General features: G+C 43.9%; 1 long non-coding RNA gene across 1 annotated transcript; it reads left to right on the plus strand.

The window, feature by feature from the left end:
- Positions 1-11,907: 11,907 nt before the first annotated feature.
- LOC310750789 lies at positions 11,908-15,118 on the plus strand. Its single transcript, XR_014542276.1, has 2 exons — positions 11,908-14,160; positions 14,530-15,118. It is a non-coding gene; the product is annotated as an uncharacterized lncRNA (long non-coding RNA).
- The last annotated feature ends 1,078 nt before the right edge of the window (positions 15,119-16,196 follow it).

Here is a 16,196-nt window from a genome sequence, read left to right on the forward strand (position 1 = left end):
TCAATCCAGTGTATTAGATTTCTGCTATATAACCATCACTTAAAATTAAAGAAACTGGGTTTTCCACCCCTTTTCTCCAGGGAAAGGGGGGGGGAATCCCCTTCTTTTAATTATATCTCCCTTTCTCTTTCCACTCTACTTTTCTGACATCTCTTAGACTTTCACTAACATATTTTAATTATCACCCCATTTTTATTTTTTACCTTTATTTTCATTTTTATTACAATTATTAAATATTTCAATACACCTTTTATCTTTTACTTCACACATACCAATACAACTATTTTTCTCCCTCCCCCTCTGCCCACCTACACATGTGCTCCTTTTTGCTCTTCAGAATATGGCAACTTTAGGCTATGCTAACCTGGTTTAGCCAGCTAAGCCAGTATGAATGATTATAAATGGTCATACTGGTGCCAAATGTACCAGTATTTCCTTTCCTCTGGACCACATTACTGAGGCTGAGAGAGGGGTCTTGTCATCTGGGCAGCCCAGGATCTCCATACACGCTGCCCAGCCCTGGAAGTCCATTATCTCTTGAGACAGACGAATGCCAACGTAACGGCTTGCAAGTTGCAAGAACTTCCATAAAATCTCCAACACTGCACTTCAAATATTCTTGTCTGAAAGAGCCATCAAATGCAATTTTATAATGCCCAAGTCATTTACTACAGGCTGGTAGCTTAAACATCCTGTCATTTCTTTCCCCCTGTCTCTGAAATCTTTCTTTATGTCTTTTATTTATTCCCACCCCCCTCTTTTTTGCATGTGTTCTCTTATCCCTTTCCTCTTTCAGTTTAGGAAAGGTTCCAAGATAGAGGTCCCTACAGATGGATTTGAGAATTGGGAGACCACTTAGTACATGGGTAGGCAAGCTAAGGCCCAGGGGGCTGGATGCGGCCCAATCGCCTTCTCAATCCGGCCCACAGACGGTCCAGGAATCAGCATGTTTTTACATGAGTAGAATGTGTCCTTTTATTTAAAATGCAACTCTGGGTTATTTGTGGGACATAGGAATTAGTTCATTTTTTTTCCAAAATATAGTCCGCCGCCGCCCCCCCAAGGTCTGAGGGACAGTGGACCAGCCCCCTGCTAAAAACCTTTGCTGACCCCTGACTTAGTATAAATCATGTGTTATTATATCAGTGGTGACTGGAGCCCATTGGGTCTGGTAGGGTGGAAAGGAGGGAGGCCAACAGCAGGGGGAGCCAGAGCTAATGAGAAGTGGAACTACTGCAAGTGGAACCAACTATTTCTATTTTTGAGCTCCTCCCTGCTGAAGTCTACAAGGGCAACACTTAGGCAAAGGAGAAGGAAGACAACCCTCCGCTCCTTGGACTGGTAAGACAGGCAGATGGGCACTGGCTGAGGGCAGACTTGAGTTTGGCGGGGCAGGGCTCCATTCACCCAAATGGACCCTTCTCCACTGTTAGAACTTCCTTAGCTCCATTAACATTTCTAAGCAATGTATATAAAACTACAAACAGAGAGAGAGAGAATAAGAGAAATAAAAATTAGTCACAAAGCCGCACCAAATGCTACCTTAAAATGCAAGCTGCAATAGGAAGTTCATCAAGGAGTGTGCCTGCCTAGGTTCAAGTGGGAGGAAGTTCCACAGGCTTGGGCCCACAACACAGAACGCGCAGTTTCTAGTAGTTACAACCTGTGCACCTGAGCCATGGGGAATCACCCGAAGAGACTCCCCCAAAGTGACCTGGCAGGAATATGTGGGGTTAAGATGATGAGGAACAGAGACACACACTAAGATATACAGGGCTGCAGTTGGTATGCTAAATCAGGGGAGGTCAGAAGGCAGATCAGGGATCTACTGGGAGACCTCTAGAATGATTTGCAAAGGTTTCCAGCTCCCTATGTTTTAACAATGGCAACAAAAACAAAGCCTGCCCCCCCCCCCCTTCTAAATGAGGCTGCTGCAATCAACAAGGTTGGTGAGAAACAGGAATAGATAGATAGATAGATAGATAGATAGATAGATAGATAGATAGATAGATAGATAGATGATACCTCAAAGCAGTTTACGACCTAAATTAAAGCATCCAATAAAGCATTACATAATATCAAAATAAAAGATTCCAGATAATGGTCAGATGAGAAACCCACATTTAAAGCAGGATTTAATTAACAGGAAAACAAAAATTCTCTTAAACATAAAAAATTATGGATAAAAGTCATTTTCAAAAAACAGTTATCTCAAAATGCCATAATAACTGAACAGAATCGGTAGAAGCTGCCCCCACACTCGCCCTCTGTGACAGTTTCCTCTCCTCTGCATTGAAAGCAAACATTTAGTCTGCAGAATTAGATAGCAGTATATTAAGCATCATTTATAAGCAGCTCATTCAACCACTTTCCATCCGGAAGGATTTGTGTGCAAGTTTTGGAATACCAATTCATGCGCTGAGCATGTGCTCAGGTTTGGTTTATTTGCTCCACTTCTATCTCCCCTGTCCTCCAAGGGGGGTGTATGTGGTTCCTCTCTCTCCCCATTTCATTCTCACAAGTGGTTTTCTGCTTGTGGTTTTCCAGCCGGATGAAGAGGTTTTATCAGCTGGGAAGCTTGCTGTCTTCTTGATGAATGTTTGGTTCCGGTCAAGGTATTATTGGAAGACATGATCAAGGCAAACCAGTGGCTTTTATAGCTCATGATTGTCCACACTGGCTGGCTCCTAAAGAGGACTGGCAAGTTAAATTAATGGAACATGCTGAAATGGCAAAACTGACAATGAAATTAAGAGGCAGAGATGACAAAGAATTTAAGGAAGAATGGAAGATGTTTATTGCATATATACAGAAGCATTGTCTCCTTCTGTAATCTTCTTGGAACTCTAGCCCAATGGTTGCCATTAATTTGATTCTGAATTGATTTTAGAATGTATGTCAATTAATTGATTGTGATTTTATGTAAACTGTACTATTTTTACTGTTGTTAGCTGCTCTGAGCCCGGCTTTGGCTGGGGAGCGCGGGATATAAATAATTTGTTATTATTATTATTAACAGGTTAATACATTAGCAGGGTTTTAAAAGTACAATGAATGGATAATAGGCGATTTAAATATGTTACAAACGTAACAATGGGCATGCAGTATGTTGACAAATAATGGTACCAGGGAAGGGATTAGAGGGAAGTCAATTTGTTTCGTTTTGTTTTCGTATTGTGTTATTTTGTTGGTTTTTTTTATTTATTTCTGTTATTTTTGAAAAATCAATAAAATATTTGTAAAAAACAAAAACAAAAACCAAACCACTGGGTGGCTCTAGCTGTCCCGGGTTTCAGGCAGGGGGTGTTCTCTAACCCTACCCAGGGCACTGGGGACTGAATCTGGGACCTTCTTTGCACAAAGCAGATGCTCTACCACCAAGCTAATGGCTTTACCCCAAACCAGCAATGCTTGTGTTGCATTAGGATGGGACTCCTTTGTCCCCCATCAAGTATTTTCCACCCAGTCATGGCTGATAGGCGCCTTCCATTCAGTTCACTGGGACTTAAGCATGGATTGGTCAATAAACTGGGGATTTACTATCAATCCGGACTACAAACTAGTTTAACTGGATTATTCCGATTCAACGGGACTTAACAGGGCTTAAATCCAAATGCTGTTGACTCAGTGATGTTGAGATGAGCAAGGCTATAGTGCAAGAGTGACACCCCCCTCCCCAATGAGATGGCAACAATCTGATTGAGGGAGCATCGCAGAACAACCGTGCAGAACAGAATGATGGATGGATTGTCCAGTACTATATATAAATCCAGCACTAAAGCACTCTTAATCTTTCAGTGACATGTTGTGGAATATACCTACAAAAAAAACAACAACCAAAAATTTAAAAAACCTCACGAGTCTGAAGGAACTTTAATTGATTCCAGTCCTTAGTACAATGGTACCTTGGTTTACAACCATAATCCATTCCAGAGGTCCATTCATAAACCAAAACAGGTTGTAACCCAAGGCACACTTCTGCCAATGGGGCTTCAAAAAAAAAATGTTCGTAATCCCCCCAAAAAGGGTTGTAATCTAAAAAAAGTTCACAAACCGGGTCACGCACTTCTGGGTTTGACATGTTTGTAATCCAAAACATATGCAAACCAGGCTGTTCGCAAACCAAGATACCACTGTATATTATAGGTAAGCTTGTGGGGAAATTCAAGTAAAATCGCTAAAGGAGAAATCACTCTTGAACTGAGAAAGTCTGCGTGTGCATTTACACTGTAGCCACATCGTAGCAAGAAATAAAAATATGTTTCTGTATTTGATTAGAATATGACCTGAAGTTTGAAGGTCTTTCTCTTTTTTAAATTTTATTTAGTTTTTTAGATTTTTAAAAAATTACAAACAATTATCAAACAATCAACATAGAAAGAGAATTCCGAAGACTCTCCTGAACGTCCCTCCTCCCCTTTGTGGGTCCTTATATTCACCTTTTCCTCCTGCATCCTGTCTATTAATCAAATCTTTTAAATCTCCATTATACCCCAAATTCAACATTAAGCTACAAGTGTTATTCCAGTCCGGCTAATAATTGTAATTGTTTGCAATGGTTTTTAAGGTAAATTACATATTTCCCCCGTTCCTTCTTAAAACTTTGGTCTTCAGGAAGACCATGAAGTTTGAAGGGCTTTCACATAGGAGATTAATGGAAAGAAACAATATTAGGATCTACACAGAATGAAATACGAATAGCAACTCTTTTTTCACTTTAAAGATGAACAAATTTATTGTGTTTGAATCTTAGCCACACGAGGAAGCATCCTTTATACATGGATATAGAAAAGTAAAAAGCTGTGATCATCGGGGTCAAGTTGTCATAAATGTAAAAAGTAGAGACCGATAGTATTCAATTAAAGCTTATATGTATAACAAATAAATTCAGTGAACATAGATAATAGGAGTAATTGGTGGTAGCATAATCCTCATAACTCATGCAGTGTCAATTAATGCCTGCAGTGAGACACAGACATGGGGGAGATAGTATTATTGCAAAGCAAAGGATAGAAAAAGAACACAAATACTTAGCCCCATAAAGGGCTAATTTCAAAAGGATTACGCAAGAAAGAAAGCATAGGTGATAGAATAATTAATGGGATAAGGAACATTAAAGACAAAAGCGAAAGAAAGAAAGAAAGAAAGAAAGAAAGAAAGAAAGAAAGAAAGAAAGCCTCAAATCCTTGACTAAATAATTAAGGCAAAGAAAAAAAACCCATACAAAGTTTAGGAAATCATGCAAAGCTTAGGCTCATCTGAAGAATATTTACTTCTCAGTTATCCAAACAAAAGAAAATCTGGGTCAATCAGGTTTCCTCTGAATTTACCACACAGTCTCATATCAGTGCAATGTTATGCTACCAATGCATTCCTGTTCATCAGAGAATTTTGATGACCCACATTTCACATGCCCAAAAGGCATTCAAAGAGGTGTGACAGCAATTTATGAAAAAATCAACAGTGCTAAAAAGGCCTCTAGGGAAAGGAAGATACTAACTGGTGCTCAATGGAGTCCAGCTCAGCAGGCATGTATTTCCCTGGCAGGGGGCACAAAGCTCAAAAAAATGCATTTGAAAGCAGGTGTGTAGCTCGGTTAGTAGCCTTTGCTTAGCACATCCCTGCTTCAGAGTGAGAGTAATGGCACTTGCGTGCATTTACATGCAAATGTCTCTCATCAGATCTTTAGCACTTCAAACATGTTCCTACATGCTAAAGGTCCAGCGCAGTTTGGGAACATTTGCATCAAAGCTAGTCAGGCCTTTGCCCCTTAATCCTCAAAATAATCTGCCTTGTCTGGGTGTATAAGATTTAGGCTCATTATTGATGAAGTGGATGAGGTTAATACCACATCGGGGCATTATAGCCAAATCCTAAGTGTACTGCTAATTTTTAAAAATGGCTTTCTCTGGATCCAGAATGTCAATACATGAGAATGCAGAAATAAGAGAAGCACAAGGTGGGCTGAGTTGGATATCTCTCTAATGATCTGATCTAACAACCCTTATTTTCCTCCCTCAGAGAAATGCAGATTTAACGTTTAGATGTGCTAGTCCCTTCTAAGTATTTTGAATATTCCTTTATTTTTCTGAATTTCCCTGGTGAGGGACCAGCAGGATTCGAATTGCACTGGAATAACAAATGTATATTTCTTCCATGCCATTGTTTTCTGATGCTGCTTCCAGTTTCTTCTGAAAACAATGCCTGCTGTGTAGTACGTCTGCAACTTCTTCTTTTTTAAAGCCATCACCAGTGCTTTTCTTTCTTTAAAAATGTTTAGGGGTACTCTCATTTTGACTCAAGAAAATCACCATTTTGTATTTTTTTTTAAAAAAAAAGCACCGGCCATCACTATCATTGTTTCTCATATTTATTTGACTTATTTATTTAGTCTGTAACTGACTAAATAAATAAATACTGCTTAATATGCACAGAGTTGTCTCCAATGCTAGTCTTGCTCAAAGTAGACCCATGGAAGTTAATGGACATGATTAACTTAGGTTAATTAATTAAGTAGATCTGTTAATTTCAGTTGGTCTACTCTGAGGACAATTGAGTTGGATGCAGCCCATTATCTCAAAATGGAACAGCAACACATTTATCACAAGGTGGAAACAGAGCCTTACCTGACACCTATAAGCCAAAAAGCAGGGTATCTCATTGTGTGTTAAGACCCCACCAGGATACATTTGTACAGTGGTACCTCGGGTTACAGGGACTCGGGTGGCGCTGTGGGTTAAACCACAGAGCCTAGGACTTGCAGATCAGAAGGTCGGCAGTTCAAATCCCCTTGACGGGGTGAGCTCCTGTTGCTCGGTCCCTGCTCCTGCCAACCTAGCAGTTCGAAAGCACGTCAAAATGCAAGTAGATAAATAGGTACTGCTCTGGCGGGAAGGTAAACGGCGTTTCCGTGCGCTGCTCTGGTTCACCAGAAGCGGCTTAGTCATGCTGGCCACATGACCCGGAAGCTGTACGTCGGCTCCCTCGGCCAATAAAGCGAGATGAGCGCCGCAACCCCAGAGTCGGTCATGACTGGACCTAATGGTCAGGGGTCCCTTTACCTTTACCTTTACATACCTCGGGTTACATACACTTCAGGTTACATACGCTTCAGGTTATAGACTCCACTAACCCAGAAGTAGTACCTCAGGTTAAGTATTTTGTTTCAGGATGAGAACAGAAATCGTGTGGTGGCAGCGGGAGGCCTCATTAGCTAAAGTGGTACCTCAGGTTAAGAACAGTTTCAGGTTAAGAATGGACCTCCGGAACGAATTAAGTACTTAACCCGAGGTACCACTGTATACATATCGAGTCTGTTTTGACCTTCCAATAACCGTTTGAAGGTAGGCAGTAGTTTGAGCAGGTATGCTTTCATAAGAACTGAAACACAGAGGCTGTGGAGGTCATCTGCTCTAACCTCTTTATGGATCAGCAGTGCAGGATGCAGCTGCAAACCATCCCTACCAGATGTTTCTGCAGCCTCTGTTTAAATGCCTCTGGAGAAGGAGAGCCCACCCACCTCCTGAGCCAGTCTGTTCCACTGTCAAACAGCTCTCACCGCTGGGATCTTGCTCTCCTAACGTTTAGCTAACATCTGTTTCCCTACATGGTCCATGGATGTGGGCCACAAACATAAGGCTATGGGCAGTATAAGGATAGCAGCAGAAGTCTGCCAATGCCTGCTTTCCATAAGACTGGTGGCCTCATGTTGTGCACCCCCCAGCATAGCTGCTTGAAGCCAGCTGGAGTGGCAGGTGTCCACTAACACCTCTGCCCTGAAGAGAAAGGGGAACATATGGGCCCTTCCTCACCCTAGGATGCATAGGAGGAATGTATGGGGAGGTCACATGTGTGACACATGTGTAACTCTCCTGGTATGTCCCACAGAGGAACTTACAGTCCTCAAACAAAAACATCTTTAAGGTCCCAGGCCACAGAGAGGTTAGGCTGGCCTCAACTAGAGCCAGGGCTTTTTCGGCTGTGGCTCCAATCTGGTGGAACGCTCTGTCACAAGAGACTAGGGCCCTGCGGGATTTGACATCTTTCCGCAGGGCCTGCAAGACGGAGCTGTTCTGCCAGGCCTTTGGTCGGGGCACAGCCTGACTCCCTCCTTTGGCAATCTTCACAGAACTCTAGCCCAATGGTTGCCATCAATTTGATTTTAATTAATTTTATAATGAATGGTTTTAGAATGTTGTACTATTTTATTGTTGTTAGCCGCCCTGAGCCCGGCTTTGGCTGGGGAGGGCGGGGTATAAATAAAATTTATTATTATTATTATTATTATTACTAAGGCTGTGCAGCTCAGGTGGGTGGCATCCAGCTATCTATCTATCTGTCTGTCTATCTAGCAAGTTTAACAAAAACAGAAAGGGGAGAAGCAAGACAAAAAAATGGGAAAAGGGAAAAAAAGAGTGGCAGACGAAATTAATGGACTATGCAGAACTGGATAAGATGACAGGGAGAATTCGAAACCGGTGGGACCAGAAATGCTTGAAAGACTGGAGTAAATATACGAACCATTTGAAAAACAATTGTATTCAAATTGACTACGCTCATAGGATTACAAGAGATTTTGTAAGGAGAACTATATGAAATATTGCAGTAAAATTTATGATAAGGGACTTTAAGTTATGACTATTAAAGTAACAGTGAAAATATTGAAATGCAAGGCTAAGTGATGAAGGTTGAAAATCATTAGATATGGTTGATGGAAGTCCTAGGCTTACAGCCAAAATGTTGTATAAGAGGAGAGGAGATGTTATGTTTTGTTTGGAAAATATATATAAAAACTAATAAAAATGTTTTTAAAAATGGGGAAAGGAAACATTTGCTCGCATTAGAAATGCAATGACCATCTAATCATCCATCTCATCCTAAACATGTAAGTCAACATATAGGTAAAAATTGCCATCCAAATGTCTTGATAGATATCTGAACAAAACTGAAACAAAATATTGTACGTTCAGCAGCAGCAAAGGGCAGTGAGGTCCTTGAACCATTGCAGAATGGATGGTGGGTGTTTGTCCTTCCAGGTTTGAATCAGAAGTCTCTTGGAAACCATAAGAGCTTGCAAAAACCACTTTGGTCGTCCTGCTGTTGGTCCCAGCACCACAAGCATATAATTTAAAAGTGCATGGCCATCTGCAAATACCAAAGATTTCTCTGATACATAATAAATGTGGACAACTATTTTGGATCACAAAGAAAAATAAATCGCACCTCCAACATCTACCTATGAAGATGTTTGGTGAATCCAATCTACCAAAAGCATCTGTTGAATCTTCTTCCTTTTTATGAGGAAGCCACAACACAACCCCCATTGGATCTCTCTGCTTGTGGTAGATGAGGGAAATGAACAAATTCCTATGCCCCACAAATAACTCAGAGGTGCATTTTAAATAAAAGCACACATTCTACTCATGTAAAAACACACTGATTCCCAGACCGTCCACTGGCTGGATTGAGAAGGCGATTGGGCTGCATCCTGCCCCCCCCCCCGGCCTTAGGTTGCCTACCCCTGAGATAGACAATTCAATTCCTAGATTTGGGGGAGAAGGAGGGGAAAGTAGTGGGTTCATTCCTTTCTGGGAAGTCATTTTGGTTAACAGCTCTTGCAAATGAACCTCTAGCCACTCCTTAATTGCTAGAGGCTCACAGTGTGAAGCCGCTGTCTGAATATGCAGCAATGCTACCCTCTCCTTTGTGCTGACAGGCAGGCCTCAGGGGTGAGAACCAGACACGCTTTGTTTATCTGCAAAGGCTGATGTGGATTGGAGCTAATCAGCCTTGAAAAACATGGTGGATTTGTGGGGAGGCAGTGGCAAAACAGCACCTTCCTTCTCACAAGGCTTGCTCCTTTTAACCCCCTCCCCTTCCAATTTGGGGCCAGCGCAGATCATGGTGGAGAAACTGAGAGCTGGGCTCTATAATTGATTGGTCCTATAATGTTCATCCTTTATCCAGCCACAGATGTTGCTAGACCAAAAAAGCTCTGGTCAATCCAGTGGGTAGATCATTGCCATTTTTTTATTTATTGTGGGAGTACCAACACCTGACCAATGAGGAATTTGTCAGCAAATGGCAGAAAACCATGGCTAAAAAAGCCACCTCTATTGGTCTGTCACACACACACACCCCAACTGCATTACCTGGGTTATGAAGGCACCCTAAAGATGTTAAAGCAAAGATTATGGGATAATGCACACAGTGACTTGCGATCTCGATCACACGCAGTCTGTAGTCCGCTGGCAGTAGGAGTACAATATGGGCATGTCTTTAAGTTAACATCTTACATTAAAAACCTGACATTACCAAACTATCGAAGGCTTTTCACCAAAGCCAGACTAAACGTCTTTCCTTCTGCAGTGTTGGATGGCAGGTTGAGAGGAGTTCCCTACCAGGAGAGACTTTGCTCGTGTGCTCTAGACATCGATTCCATAAAACATATTTTGTTGCTCTGTGCAAAATATGAGCAAGCCAGGGCTGAACTGATATTACCCTTGCTGGTACCTTTCCCGGGAAAATCAGAGGCTCACTATGTCAGGTTCCTATTGGAAGACCGGACAAACGCTAGAACATTAGCAGTGGCAAAGTTTTTATTGGTGGTTGCAAGAACCAATGATCCCTATATTCTGAACAAAATGCTTGTTTAACCTGGAGGTAGGCTGTATGAATTGTGTATTGCTTTGTAACTATTTGTTCAGTCTCTGGACCGTAATAAAGATTGATGATGATGATGATTTATTGTGGGAGTAGATCGCAGTCTCTTGGGAGTGACAAGCCTGCTCTAGATAATGTTGGTTGCCAACTCCCATCAGCCCCAGCCAGAACAGTCAATGATCAGGCATGAAAGGAACATAGGAAGCTATGATTTTAAAATCAGTTTGAGAACTGTAACTCTGTGAGAGGAATAAGGGTTTCCCAACAAGTCTCAGCACCCTTAACAAACTACAGTTCCCAGGATTCTTGCAGGGGAGAGGCATGGCTGTTTAAAGCAGTAGAACAGCGCTTAAACTGTGTGGAGTGGATATGTCTAATCACAGAATTTTAAGGGATCTTGGGGGATCAGTTAGCCCCTTCTTCATCACCTTTACCTTAGGGCAGGTAAAGTTTCGTCACATCTTTGCAAATACCATTACAGTATTATTCATTTATTCATTTTGTTTCCTTTATCCCACCTTGTTTTCCCAAGGAGCTCAAGGGGGCACACATGGTTCTCCCCCCCCCCGCTCCTCATATAATTCCCACAATGACTCTGAAAGGTAGATAGCCTAAGGCTGCGAGGCAATGAATAGCCCAAGGTGAGCTTCAAGGCTGAGTGGGAATTTGAACCCTCATCTTCCCAGGTCTTAGTCGGACACTCTAACCCAGGAGTAGGCAACCTAAGGCCCATGGGCCACAAGTGGCCCACAGGGGTCATTTTACCGGCCAACAAGCTGCCCCCGAACCCAGCTGCCCACTCGGCGAGTCCCCGCATGCTTCGCTAAACCGGCGGCAGTGTGGCACAGGGACTCGCTTCCGTGGCGCCGGAAATCACATCTGCGCAGACGCAGACACCAGAAATCGTGGGGGCGCGTGCTCATGCGCGTGTGCAATCCAGTCCACGGAGGGATCTCCACTGGAGTGAACCGGCCCCTGCTCTAACCACTACACCACACTGGCTCCCAATGTACTCTCAGTATTCTCTCTGAGTACTCCTTTTGAGTACTGCTGGTTACTGAACCAAGGCAGGTTCATCAATGAACCATCACTGTACAGTCAATACAAACTACTGACTGCTAGGGAGAAGCTGCTACTGATTTTAGGCAAGGGGTAAACAACGGGCAAAGCACACTTTGTTTTTGTTTTTTTAGGTGTCTGATGGGGAATTTGTACAACTGGAAAACCAGCTTAAAAAAAATAATCTGACCCAATTCTTTCAACTGTCTCCTCAGGACTTGGATCCCAGACCACCTGCCATCTTGGCTGTCCTCTTCTGTCCCAGTTTGTCAATGTCCTCTTTAAAACATTCTCAGGACCAGGCAGATTAGTACAGTCATGGCTTGAACAACTCAAGGGTGCAAGCATATTTCAAATGGCCTTCCTGGACTGGCTCTCTCATGGGAAGTGACCCTTAACTCAACTTTTGTCTTGGGGGGGGGGTGTTGGTTGGCGATGATTAGCTGTTTATGAGCATGAATGATCTTTCCCCCTTGCTGCAGAGCTCAGCCTCCCTCAGGTGTCTGGATTCTCACTTTCCAGGATGACAAGACTCCCTGGGGAAACAGCTTCTTCCCAGTTACACAAACATCCACTACACAAAAGACCCCAGACTTAAGATCAAAGGGCATGACCCATAGCACAGTCTTCTGCATGGTATCCTGAAAAGGGGGGGTGGAATTTAGCCTTGAGGACAGGGAGCAGGATTAGGCTTGGCATGAAAATAAGAGATCATAAACTGCAGTTTCCACCTTTTTGCCCAGAATTGGTTTGTTTCTTTTCTTTTTCTTTTATTACTGCCCCTGGTAAATCACTGTCCTATGTTTTGCAGGTTTGGAGGCAGGCCTGGATAAACATAAGGATGTAAGGAGAGGGTGTTGGATCAGGCCAATGGTCCATCTAGCCAAGCACCCTTTTCTCACAGCAGATCTACAATACTTGATACGATACGATGATACGATACGATAATCTTTATTGTCATTGTCCCATACAAAACAATGAAATTGAAAAAATCTACATAAGACATTCAAAAACCAACAAGCCTATTATCCCAGCTATCCTAACCTGGTTATCCCCCTAAAAACTCTGATACCCCATTTTAAAATACAATATACTCCCATAGAGACTCCTTAAAGGTAAAGGTAAAGGTAAAGGTAAAGGGACCCCTGACCATTAGGTCCAGTTGTGGCTGACTCTGGGGTTGCAGCGCTCATCTCGCTTTATTGGCCGAGGGAGCCGGTGTACAGCTTCCGGGTCATGTGGCCAGCATGACTAAGCCGCTTCTGGCGAACCAGAGCAGTGCACGGAAATGCCATTTACCTTCCCGCCGGAGTGGTACCTATTTATCTACTTACACTTTGACATGCTTTCGAACTGCTAGGTTGGCAGGAGCAGGGACCAAGCAATGGGAGCTAACCCCATCGCGGGGATTCGAACTGCCGACCTTCTGATTAGCAAGTCCTAGGCTCTGTGGTTTAACACACAGCGCCACCCGCGTCCCTAGAGACTCCCTAAAAGGTAAAGGGACCCCTGACCATTAGGTCCAGTCGTGACCGACTCTGGGGTTGCGCGCTCATCTCGCTCTAAAGGCCGAGGGAGCCGGCATTTGTCCGCAGACAACTTCCAGGTCATGTGGCCAGCATGACTAAGCCGCTTCTGGTGAACCAAAGCAGCACACGGAAACGCCGTTTACCTTCCCGCTGGAGCGGTACCTATTTATCTACTTGCACTTTGACGTGCTTTCGAACTGCTAGGTTGGCAGGAGCAGGGACCGAGCAACGGGAGCTCACCCCGTCGCGGGGATTCAAACCGCCGACCTTCTAATCGGCAAGTCCTAGGCTCTGTGGTTTAACCCACAGTGCCACCCACGTCCCTTAGAGACTCCTTACACTGTATTTAAAACCCAATCGCATTTGGACAGAAACTGTTTCTCAGGCGGCTAGTCCTAGTCTTTATAACCCTGTACCTTCTTCCAGAAGGCAGAAGCTGAAAGATATCATTTCCAGGGTGCGCACTATCCTGCGCTATCTCTGCAGTTTTCTTATGGCACCTGGAAGCATAGATTTGATCCAAGGTGGGAAAAGTGCACCAAATTATTCTCTCCGCAGTCTTTAGAACTCCTAGGGGAGTGTGACTGGTTTGCTTGCACCAGGGACAGAGCTTCTAGGGCACCTCAGCAGGGACCACAACTATGACATCCGATAGAATATTTTTGGGGGGAGGGGTTGCTCCAGGGCAGCACTGAAATTTGAGGCGCCAAGGTCTGCCCCTGCTCACAGCAGCCGGCCAGGTGCCTGTGGAAACCCTGAAGCAGCATTTGCGCACAAGAGCCCTCTCCCATCTTCTGCTTTCCAGCAAAGGTACATACTCAGAAGCAGTGCTGCCTCCAGCTATGGCAGTAGAGCAGATAACCTCTCTTCCATGAATTTGTTCAATCTTTTTAAAATTGGTAGCTACTAGGTGCTGCATGGGGGACGCGGGTGGCGCTGTGGGTTAAACCACAGAGCCTAGGACTTGCCGGTCAGAAGGTCGGCGGTTTGAATCCCCACGACGGGGTGAGCTCCCGTTGCTCGGTCCCTGCTCCTGCCAACCTAGCAGTTCGAAAGCACGTCAAAGTGCAAGTAGATAAATAGGTACCGCTCCAGCAGGATGGTAAACGGTGTTTCCATGCGCTGCTCTGGTTCGCCAGAAGCGGCTTAGTCATGCTGGCCACATGACCTGGAAGCTGTACGCCGGCTCCCTCGGCCAATAAAGCGAGATGAGCGCCGCAACCCCAGAGTCGGTCATGACTGGACCTAATAGTCAGGGGTCCCTTTACCTTTCCCTTAGGTGCTGCATGAAGAAGTGCCTTCTTTTAGCTGCCCTGAATCTTACCAACATTCAGATTCATTGGCTGTCCACAAGTTTTAGCATGGAGAGGGAGAAAGAACTTTTATCCACTGCCTCGTCTGCAGAAGCTCCCAGATTTAATCCCCAGCATCCTCAGAAGTGGAAAACTAGGCAGGTGGAATAGAATGGACGATTGTGGAAGAGAGAATGGGTGGCTGGCTGGCAGGCAGAGGAGCACTCCACGCGGCAACATTTTGCTGCAGGAGCCATTTGTCGAGTCCAATTACAAACCTCATCCCTTTCCATATCCACACACACACCCCTCGGCCTTTATGACTTATTTATTTATAAAAATATATTTACAACAATGTAAAAACATAAAACCATACACCGTGTTCTGTAAGCCCTGGTTTTTATTTCCTTCCCTTGGTGCTCTAACTTGAAATGAAATACCCAATTTTGACAACAGAACAAAGAAAAGCCCAAATGAATGGGACTGGAGCAAGATCTCCCTGGCAAATTGTAGCCCAAAACTGAGAAAACATGATAATGATTGTAAATTAAAAGCAGCTGTGCATATTTAGCTATGCTGAAATGTTCTGCTCTCAGAATGCAAGGGCAATTGCATTGATCGTTTCATATGTAAAATTTTGTTTTCTGCTGAATTTTGGGCCCTAGAAAGAATGGGGCACAATCTAGGTACTGCAACGGAGATGCAAAAACAGGCGGAAAACAAAACACAGAAATCCTCCTTTCATCTCTTTATTGTCTTTATTTGAAGCATTGATGACAACCATATCATCCAAGATCTTTGGTTGTTACATAAAAAGGTAAAGGACCCCTGACAGTTAAGTCCAGTCACGAACGACTCTGGGGTTGCGGAGCTCATCTCGCTCTATAGGCCAAGGGAGCCGACATTTGTCCACAGATAGTTTTTCTGGGTCATGTGGCCAGCATGACTAAGCCATGTGGCACTTATTATAACATCTCCATGGTGATTACTGGCACCGTCCCCCCTTTTTCAATAAAAAGCCCAGCACTCAAGAGGCACTGTGCAGAAGTAACCCCCTTTTCCTCCCTAGCCCCCTCCCCTGTTTCTCTTCCAGCCATGCTGCCCCTGTTGAAAACTTATCCCAACAGGGAGGCAGAAAAATACATTGATTTCGCAACGGTTGCCACTTTCCTGTTTTGGTTCGCCTGTTTCTAGAACGCACCCCCCCCCCCCAATCAACAGCCGTTGCCCTTCGCATCTGGGAAAATCATTTCAGAAATTCCAGGGTTTGTTTCTGCCGGACAATCAAGCGGTGATGGAGCATTTCCACTAACTGGCACATGAGGCAGTGAAGACACCAGATGCCTTCACAGTCCTCCATAAGGCCATTGGGGCCTGTGGCGGCGATCCAAGGGAATTCTCAGGTCACTCCTTCCGTATTGGCGTGGCCACCACAGCAGATGGACTGTTCAGTTACGTCTCATGATGGGGAAGGGTCATAGCTCTCAGTGGGTTGAGCAAAGTAGATGATAGGGAAGGTGGTCCTCAGAGAGCTGCTGACTGCCAGTCAATATAGCCAAATGGTCTGACCTGCTATACAACACTTCCCTTTGTACCCTATGATTTTAGTTCAGATGATCTACACTGAAATTATGCATTTAAATCCCAGTTACAT

This window comes from Podarcis filfolensis, assembly GCF_964270895.1.
Source record: "Podarcis filfolensis genome assembly, chromosome: 15".
Taxonomy (NCBI): Eukaryota; Metazoa; Chordata; class Lepidosauria; order Squamata; family Lacertidae; genus Podarcis; species Podarcis filfolensis.